Source organism: Crocuta crocuta, unplaced genomic scaffold (assembly GCF_008692635.1).
Source record: "Crocuta crocuta isolate KB4526 unplaced genomic scaffold, BGI_CrCroc_1.0 scaffold193, whole genome shotgun sequence".
Taxonomy (NCBI): domain Eukaryota; kingdom Metazoa; phylum Chordata; class Mammalia; order Carnivora; family Hyaenidae; genus Crocuta; species Crocuta crocuta.
The window spans coordinates 6,068,833-6,077,958 of record NW_027529624.1 but is presented as its reverse complement, the minus strand read 5'-3'; positions in this window follow the sequence as shown (position 1 = coordinate 6,077,958).

Here is a 9,126-nt window from a genome sequence, read left to right as displayed (position 1 = left end):
GGGGGCGGGGGGGGGGAGGGAGGCAGTCAGGCCGCTGCCTCCGGGAAGCCTCACTGTGAACAGACGGGACCAATAAAGCCAGGGTTTGCTCTGACGACAGCTTCTGTTCTGTCTGGGCTCCGGGAGCACCCGTGTCCCCTTCCCAGGTGGGGCTCCCGTCCCTGCTTCCTCCGACCCTCCAGCACCCTCCTGCCCTCGGCCAGCCTCCCCTGTTGCTAGTAGTGCTGTCAGTCGTGGCCACTGTCCCGGGGCCGCCTTCGCACACAAGGCGAGAGGGCGCTTTCTGTCCCTGTTGCGCAGAGAAGGACACAGGCTCGTAGGGTGCAGAGCCCGGGCTCGTATCCAGACACGGTTGCCTCTCAAGCCTGGGCTCCTACACCCGATCCCCTTGATGCTTCTAGGGCTTTCCTTCTCTGCCAGCCCGCACGTGGCCACGCCCACAGAAAGCCAGGCCCTGTGAGGACGCTGGGCTGACTGTCCCAGTGTGTGTGTGCGCGCGCGCGCACGCGCTCGCCGCANTGCCCATGGAGGAAGGTGCCAGCCAAGAATGCCTGCCCTCCATCTCCCTCCTGGGCCCAAACAGCTCAGTTGCCCAGGCCAGGTGCCAGCGTCCCAGGACCAGGGGTGCCCCACACCCTCGCCCTCGGCCCTGGGTGCCGCGGCCACTCCTGTGTGCCTCGTCCTCAATGGCTCTCGTGTTTCTCATAAACCGAGTGAGGCGCTCCAGGGCTTTGAAGCCCGGGGAAGCCTGCGGGGGCTCATGCAGGAGAGCCGGGCGGCCCCTGAGGGACCACAGACCCAGGACCTGTCACCAGCAGGCGGGGCCCAGGTAAACCAGCAGCTGGTGTTAGCGGAGGGAGGCCAGGGGCTAGGGGAAGATGGGCAAGAGCGGCCAGTGCTGGAGGGCGCTCACGGGGCGCTGGGCCTCGCTCTGGGCCCCGACGCCACGTCCAAGTCCCCTTCTCCACGTGGGACCCGCTCAGAGGTTGAGGACCTTGTCCAAGATTACGAAACCCACAGGCCCCTGGACCAGGGTTCGAGGCTGAGCAGGCTGTACCTGCACCTCTGCTGTCATCCTCCAGAATGGAGTGTCTGACCTCAGTCCCGCAGCCAGCAGGGCGAATGGGCCAGGCGGCGGCTCACTTTACAGAAGAGGTGCTGATGCAGACGTTGAGTAACTTGCACAGACGCCCAACGAAGGTGGGGGGGGGTGCCGAGTTCAGGGTCGGGGCGCCGTGGCTCCCGAGCCCAGGCCCCTCCCAGCGAGCCCAGCTGCCACTCCTTAAAAGGTGCCCTCTGCCAACCGCCTTCTACACACGTTACCTCACTCCATTCCTCTCTCGTGAGGCAAGCATTGTTCCCAAATTGCAAGTGAAAAAACCAGTTCGGAGAAATTGACTTACCCAAGGTCATATCTGAAAAGGGATGATGCCAGATGTNGCCAAGGCCTCAGGGCCGGGGGGTGGGGAGTGGGGGGTGGCGAGGCCTCTGCGCTACCTCGAGCTCCCTCTCCTTAAAAGGTGCACAGCAGCGGGAGGTAAGCCGGTGGCCCCGGCCCTCCCGGGCTGGCAGACTCGGCCTGCACGGCTGTTCAGGGCATGAGTCACTGCCTGTGAGCACAGAACCCTCCGGGTGAGCCCATTTGACTCATTCCACAGCGCTGACCTCACCGAGACGCTGCTGGCTCCGCAATGTGGCTCCACTCTTGCCCTCTGGGTGCCTCATCGGGCCCCTGGGCTCCTGGGATTGGCGACGCAGCAGGTGGTCCTGCTGCGGGGCAGGGGGGCCGGGCACCCGCCCCTCAGAAGCACATACACCCTCTAGGAAGAGGGGGCACAGCCATGTGCACTTGGTCCCCAAGACCTCCCAGGGGCGGCGTCTATACATGCATTCTCTCGATGCCTGAAGACAGAATTCAGGGATGGAAGCTCATTTGCTGCGCTGTACATGTGTTCTCTGCTATGATCCCCTCTGCTCCCTGCCAGGCAGGAGTTCTCCCCATTTCTCAGAGGAGGAGACTGAGACCAGAGTGGCATTCGTGGAATGGCTGAGCAAGCAGGATTGCGCGCCATCAGAGAGCACCCGCAGCATTTGGATGGGGAAGGAGACCCACCGTGCCCTCGAGAAGCTCGCGGGGCAACGGGCTGCGGGCCACTCCGGAAGGCTCCCTCAGAAGGGCACCGGGAGGGTGACTTGCCCAGGTCACAGCACATTTGTGATAGGGACTTGAGGCCAAGTGTCCTGACCTCAGCCAGCCCAAAAATGAAAATGAGTCAACCTTTTTCTTCCCTCGGCTTCGGGAGAGGTGGAGAGGATGGCCGTGTCTCTGAGGAGGCCCGTCTCTGGGGCCAGGACCTGTCGGGCCGAGGGGATGTTGGCCATGCTGCCAGGGCCCTTCCCAGCAGTCCCTGCCCAGGGCGAGGGGGCCGGCGGGCGGGGCTCAGCCTCTGTCCCAGTCGCCCGGGGAAAGTTTCTGCGGAAAGTGAAGGCAGTTCTGGCCAGGCTGCCGGAAATCCCTGATGTGTGGGCCCCGGCCTGGGAGGGTCCGGAGAACAATGTTGGGGCCTTGGTGCCGGCAGGACGCTGCCCCGGTTCCTCTCGGCTGCCTGGAACACCGGCTGCAGGCGCGACCCCGAACCCAGGGCCCCAGCACTGGCTTCCATGGCCTGGCCAGAAACCCAGGCCACGGCTTGTTCCGAGGAGTGTCACCCCTCCAGCCACCTCCCGATGGCCTCTTGGGAGCTGAGGGCCAGCAGCAGCCACTCCACAGTGGCATAAGGAGGGTGGGAAGAATCAGATCGGGGTTCACGCCCTCACCCTGCCACCTACTAGTCGTGCGGCCTGGGGCCCAGACGCGACATCAGTACAATGAGGCGATGGTGGCTGGCTCTCTCTGAGTGCACGTTAACGTGTGTCACGTCACTGCGCCTGCTCGATGAGGCCAGGACTGCCATCGCCACTTTACAGATGAGGAAACCGAGGCCCAGAGCACTTAGGTGACTGGGCACTAACAGGTGTCCGTGCGGGGCTCTGAACTCGGGTGTCTGATCCAAAGTCTCTGGGTCCGTCAGCTGCACTGCCTTCCCTTGGGGGCAAGGTTTTTCACCGTTTTGAGCCTCAGGGGCCCCCTCTGCAAGCGGGGCCAGTAACCGCGACTTCTGAGTGAGGTCACGGTGAGGATGACATGGTGAGGCATGTAGAAGCATTCNTTCCATCTTAAACAGGAAGCACCAGGTTTCCTGAGATAAGGACCCAGCACCTCGCCAGGGGTGGGGCCCATCCTTGCATGGGGCTGTGGGCACTTGGCTCCCCGTTCTGGCCCCGAAGTGCTGCCACCCCCCTCCTGCTCCAGAGCTGGCTCAGCGCTGCCCCGGGCTCAAGCAGCCCCGAGGAGCTAGAGGCGGTGACCTCACTCCCAGAGAATGCCCACTGGAATTCACCCTGAGTCTGGTCCTCTGTGCTCCTGGCCTCCCGGCCTGACTCCCATCTGGCTTCCCTCTCGCTCCTGCCTCTAGGCCAGCGGGCCACACAGAGCCACGTGTGAGCTGGGACCCCCACCTCCACCCCCCCACACACAGCTGCTAACTACAAATCGGGGCTGAGCTGGGCCCCTGCCTTCGGTCAGCTTACTGGGTAGCCCCAGGCAAGGAGCTGTCTCTCTCTGGTCTGCTACCTGCCTCGCCCTCCCAGCAAGGAGGAAGTCCAGCACTGATCCCTGGTGCCCCACGCTGCCCGGGGCTCCGCCCACATCTAACCCTCCTGACGCCCACCCGCCTACCTGAGGTGGCCACTGTTGTTTGCATTTCCCATGTAAGGAAACTGAAGCCCGGGAGAGGTGGTGCACCTTGCCCAAGACACACCCTAGGGAATGGGCCTGGGGTGGCCTGGCCTAATCCCCCATCCTCGCCCTCTGCCACACTGCTGTCCCCAGGAGGATCAAAGGATCCCTCTTCTTATGCCTGGAGTGGGGACTTTGAGCCTCTCTCTTTTATCTGCCTCTCCCCACCCCCCTCCACCCCCTGGCCAGAGGCAGAAGATTCCCTTTCCTCAGGATCTACTCCTAAGGCTGGAATAGTCTCTCCAGTCCCAACATGGCAATGTCACCCCAACCTCAGCCATCTGGCATCTGTGAGCACCTCTCTCGGCCTGGCGTGGAAGGCTCCAGAACATAAGGTGTGGAGTGACTGCAAGTCCTCATGGGGAGGAGGCGACATTCAGACACATTTTGTTTTTAAGAACTGAAGTTAGCCTGAAGAGGGAGCAGTGGGCGGAGCAGAGGGGAGAGCATGTGCAAAGGCACAGAGGTAGGAAGGTACCTGATCTGTCCAAAGAGGGAGGCTGGGATGCAGGGGGCTGGGTGGGGCCCCACTGAGGGGGGATGGAGCCACGCTTTGAATGAAGCTTGTAATCACATTGACATGGCTCCAATCCTAGCCCTCCACTCGATAGCCAAACCTCAGTTTTCTTCATCTCTGAAATGGGAGGATAGTACTCTTCTCGTGGTTAAGAGAGCAGCATGAGGGGCGTCTGGGTGGCTCAGCGAATTAAACATCCGACTCTTGGGGCTCAGGTCATGATCTCACAGCCTCTGTGCTGACCCTCTCTCCCTCTCTCTTTCCCTCACTCCTACTCTTTCTCTCAAAATAAACTTTTTTAAAAAATGTTTAAAAAAACAGGCGCCTGGGATGCTCAGTTGGTTAAGCGTCCGACTTCAGCTCAAGGGGTGATCTCGTACTTCATGGGTTCAAGCCCTGTGTCAGGCTCTGTGCTGACAGCTCAGAGCCTGGAGCCTGCTTCGGGGTCTGTGTCTCCCTCTTTCACTGCCCCTCCCCATCTCGTGCTCTCTCTCTCTCTCACTCTCTCTCCAAAATAAATAAACATTAAAAAAAAAACCAGAGAGATAGGCGGCATGAGATCATAAACGTAACGTTAGAGCACACGGCTGGGTTGTAAGCATCCTACTGAAGGTTCCTAGGCACGCTGCGTTGGTTGGTGGGCCTGCCGTGACAAGGTGCCAGTACTGGTGGGTATTAGACAACAGAAATGTGTTTCTCGCAGTTCCGGAAGCTGGGAGGCCGACATCAAGGTGTCGGCAGGTTTTACTTCTCCTGGGCTTGCAGGTGGCCACCTTCTCACTGTGTCCTCACATGGTCTTTATGCCCATAGATTCCTCATGTCTCTTTGTCCAAATTTCCCTTTCTTGCAAGGACGCCAGTCCAAATGGTCCGGGGCCTGCCCTAACGGCCTCATTTTAATTTGATCACCTCTGTAAAGACCCATCTCCAAACACAGTCACATTCTAAGGTCCTGGGGTTGGATCTACAACAGGTGAGTTTGTAACTAATATTATTTTAACTAGTTTAACAATAACGGACAACACGGAAGTTCCTGGGGCACTGTCCACATTAACTCCTTCAATGCTCACATAACCCTAGGAGGTGGGTTCTGGTATCAGCTGCGGTTTGTGAATAGGGAAACTGAGGCACAGAGGGCTTTAGTTATGGCCCCAGCTCACGCAGCCAGGAAGGAGCAGAACCAGGATGTAGACCCCACAGTCTGACTGGGCACCCCCCTCTTCACCCTCCTAGAGCCTTGCCGGGACCTCAGAGCAGCAATCACTGCATCCCTACGACCTCCCCGGGCATCCCAGACCCCGGGAAGTCACTCAGCTAAGGTCACATCATTAGCCTTTCCCCTACTGTCTGATACTTGGGTATTTTCCGGTTAATATTTCCGTCCATTATTAATGAGACTGGAGCAAACAAATTTGAACGGCGAGCTTTTTCTTCTTTTGAGTTTTATAGATGTGGGACTCCCAGGGCAAAGGGAGCATGTGGCTGTCACTGAGGGCCTGGAAGCCAGGTCCCCAGGCCTGAAACCTGAGCTGGGTTCCCTCCACGCACCCACATCTCCTACCTGCTGGTTTACTTTGGGGGAGGGGAGGGCGAGCCGCAGGAATGTCAGCAGACCTGCCCCTCCTCCAGCTCCTTCTTTGTCCCGCCACCTCTGCCTTAGGAAGTTTCTGGCACCAGTCAGTTATACTTCCAGTAAAATAATAACAATAATAATAATAACGAAACTTCCAGGCCCGATTCTGGCGTTTCTGAGAACTCCAGTCCTTCCTGTAAGAATCGGGCTGTGGATGGGTCCTGGGTCTGGTGTGGGACCTGGGAATGTATATTTTTAAAGCCCTAGTAATTTGGATGCAGATGATCCTGGACTTTAAGAAAATGCCCTTCCTGGGTGCCTGGGTAGCCTCCGACTCAGGTCTTGATCTCAGGATCATGAATTCAAGCCCCACAGTAGGCTCCGCTCTGGGCTCCATCCTGGGCACCACGCTGGGTGTGAAGCCTACTTGAAAAAAAAGGAAAAAGAAAAGGGGCAGCCAGGTGGCTCAGTCAGTTAAGCGTTTGACTTCAGCTCAGGTCATGATCTCGCAGTCCCTGAGTTCGAGCCCCGTGTGGGGCTCTGTGCTGACAGCTCAGAGCCTAGAGCCTGCTTGCTGATTCTGTGTCTCCCTCTCTCTCTGCACCTCCTCTGCTCACACTCTCTCTCAAAAATGAACACTAAAAAGAGTAAAAATAAAATAAAAGGAAGAAAGAAAAAGAGAAAATGCCCTTCCTGTGACCGGAGCCCTCTCCAAGCCCATTCTAATGCACCTCTTCCTTGAGAGTCTTCCATGTCCCTTCTATGTCCCTTCCATGTCTCCCTTCCCAGGGGGCCAGGCACAGAGGAGGAGCACAGGAATCTGCAATGTGGATGAATGAATGAATGAAGTACATAACCTTACCAAGGAGTGGTTCTATGCCAGGCCCTGTTTCTTGCCTGGTCCCCAACCTTATCCCACGGCCCAGACCCCATTGCCAAGTTTCCCCCCTCTGCACCAAGGAGGCCTGGCTGGGCCCCAGCACCTCTGTCACCTTCCGTGTGACTTTGAGCATCACTCTGAGTCTCTGAGCCACCGTGCCCTCCCTTCCTATGAAACAAGCATATTCATGATTCCCATTTTCTTTCCCATATTCGCTTTTCCATCTAACGGGGGCCCAGTGATGTTGAGAGAAGGGAGGAAGGCCATGAGGTCTGGACGAGGAAAAGTAAATGGAAGCCCAGAGAGGGCAGAAGCCTTGCCTGGGGTCAACCAGCAAGTAAGAAGAGAGAAGAATCCAGACGTGGCTCTAGGTTCCCATTGCCAGGCCTGGGGCTGGGCTTTCCTGCGGCTGGCAGAGAGGTTGAGGGGGAGCAATTATTTCTAAAGGAGGTGATGGGGGCAGAAAATAGTCCCCAGGGGTCCCTTTCCCCTGCTCAGCCCCTGGACCCAGGAAACACCCTCCTCCCCTCCTACCTGTGCTTGTATGCCCAGCTCAGCACTCCACATGGCCCAGGAATGATTACACAGAACAGCGGCCGCGGTGGGACCAGCTGCCCAGAGGGCCTGGTATTTGCTCAGCACTTGGCCTTGACCACTGAGGCACAGCTAAGCCAACTTCAGGGCTGCAACGCTCAGGCCACAAGAGCAAGTCCCTTCCCCAGCAAAGGGAGGGAGCAGAGGCTCTCCCGGCCGGCCCCCACGGACTCCGGGGACCAGGCAGGGAACTGGCTTCTCTGGACAGCGGCCCAGCAGGATGAGATGGGCGGAGCCGGGGCAGCCTGGGAAGATGAAGCTGTTTGCACCCATGAGGCCCAGGCTCCCGCCCTCATCACTCGGGCGTGCTTGGCCTCTGCTACCTCCTCTCTGGAGGCTGCGTTTCCCAGAACTCCGCTCTCCCCATGTCAAGAACCTTGGGGCAAGAAGCCCCCAGAGACCAGTTTCCACCCCCGGCTTTAGAGAGGAAGCCAGGCCAGGGGAGGAGGTAGGGGCCGGGGAGGAGTGGCTAAATCAGGAGGGTCCTCAGAAACCCCACTGAGGCGTCCCTCCCTTCTCCAGCTGTCCATCAACNCCTCCCCACCCCCACCCCCCCTTCTGTGTCCTTCTGATGCCCTGTCCTCCACCCCCCTATGCTGGGAGTCTGACTTTTGGGAAGTGCCTCCCAGCAGCCACGGGATGTGAGCGCTAACAGCGGGCCATGCCTGGACTCTGCTACTCACTGGGTAACCGTGGCTAAATCACCTCCCCTCTGCATGCCTCAGAAGTTTAGCTGGGAAATGAGGTCAAGAGCCACCCAACATCTCTCTCGTGAAGCTCCCAGAAGATTGTGGAGGGAAAGGTAGAATGTGGTGTTACCCCCCACAGCAGCTGTGGAGTTATTTTCTCACTGTTAGTGGTACCCCCCCCCAGGGATCTCCTTCTCCCTCCCCCTACTTCCCGCTGCCTATTATTCACTCATTTCCTGCCAAAGGCTAACCAGCACCTACTATGTGTCAGGCACTGGATACCCAAGGGTGGAAAGGAAGTGCCCAGGCCTCATGAACTCAGAGCACACACAGTGATAATAAAACACAGTAAGAGGAATTTGTTCCGCAGCAGATAGTCATGAGCAGCTACTATGTGCTGAGCATCCTCTGCGCTGACTTATGCTGGACACTTCTTTTTTTTTTTTTTAATTTTCAAAGTTTATTTATTTATTTATTTTAAGGGCGAGGGAGCGCGGGGAGGGGCAGAGAATCTCAAGCCGACTCTGCAATGCCAGCACAGAGACCCACCAGGGACTCGAACTCACTAACCGTAAGATCATGACCGGAGCCAAAACCAAGAGTCCGACACAGCCGATTGAGCCACCCAGACGCCCCTTGGACGTTTCCTATTAAAGTCTGTTCCTCCAAGGAGGGCTCAGTCAACCACACACTTCCGATGATCAATGGCTAATGTTTAGCCAGGTCCTGGGCTGAGCCTGGGGTTAGAGAGACTGTTTACGGCCAGTTAGGCAACCCACCATTTGACCGCAACGTCTGAGTGCCCCCAAGGGCAGTCACTAAAGGTCCTTCTCCCCCAGCTACGTACCTACTGTGGAAGAAGGTAGAAACCCGCCCACAGCCACAAGGCAAGTCGGTCAAGTTCAGCCCCTGTAGGGCGGGTCTAAGCCGAGAGGTGCGGGGAGGGGGGGAAGGGGGGAAACCCCAAAGGGCCTCGGGGGACCTGGGGGCATCACTGGAGGGGCCTCGCCCAGGCAAGAAAAATCTACCCCGAGG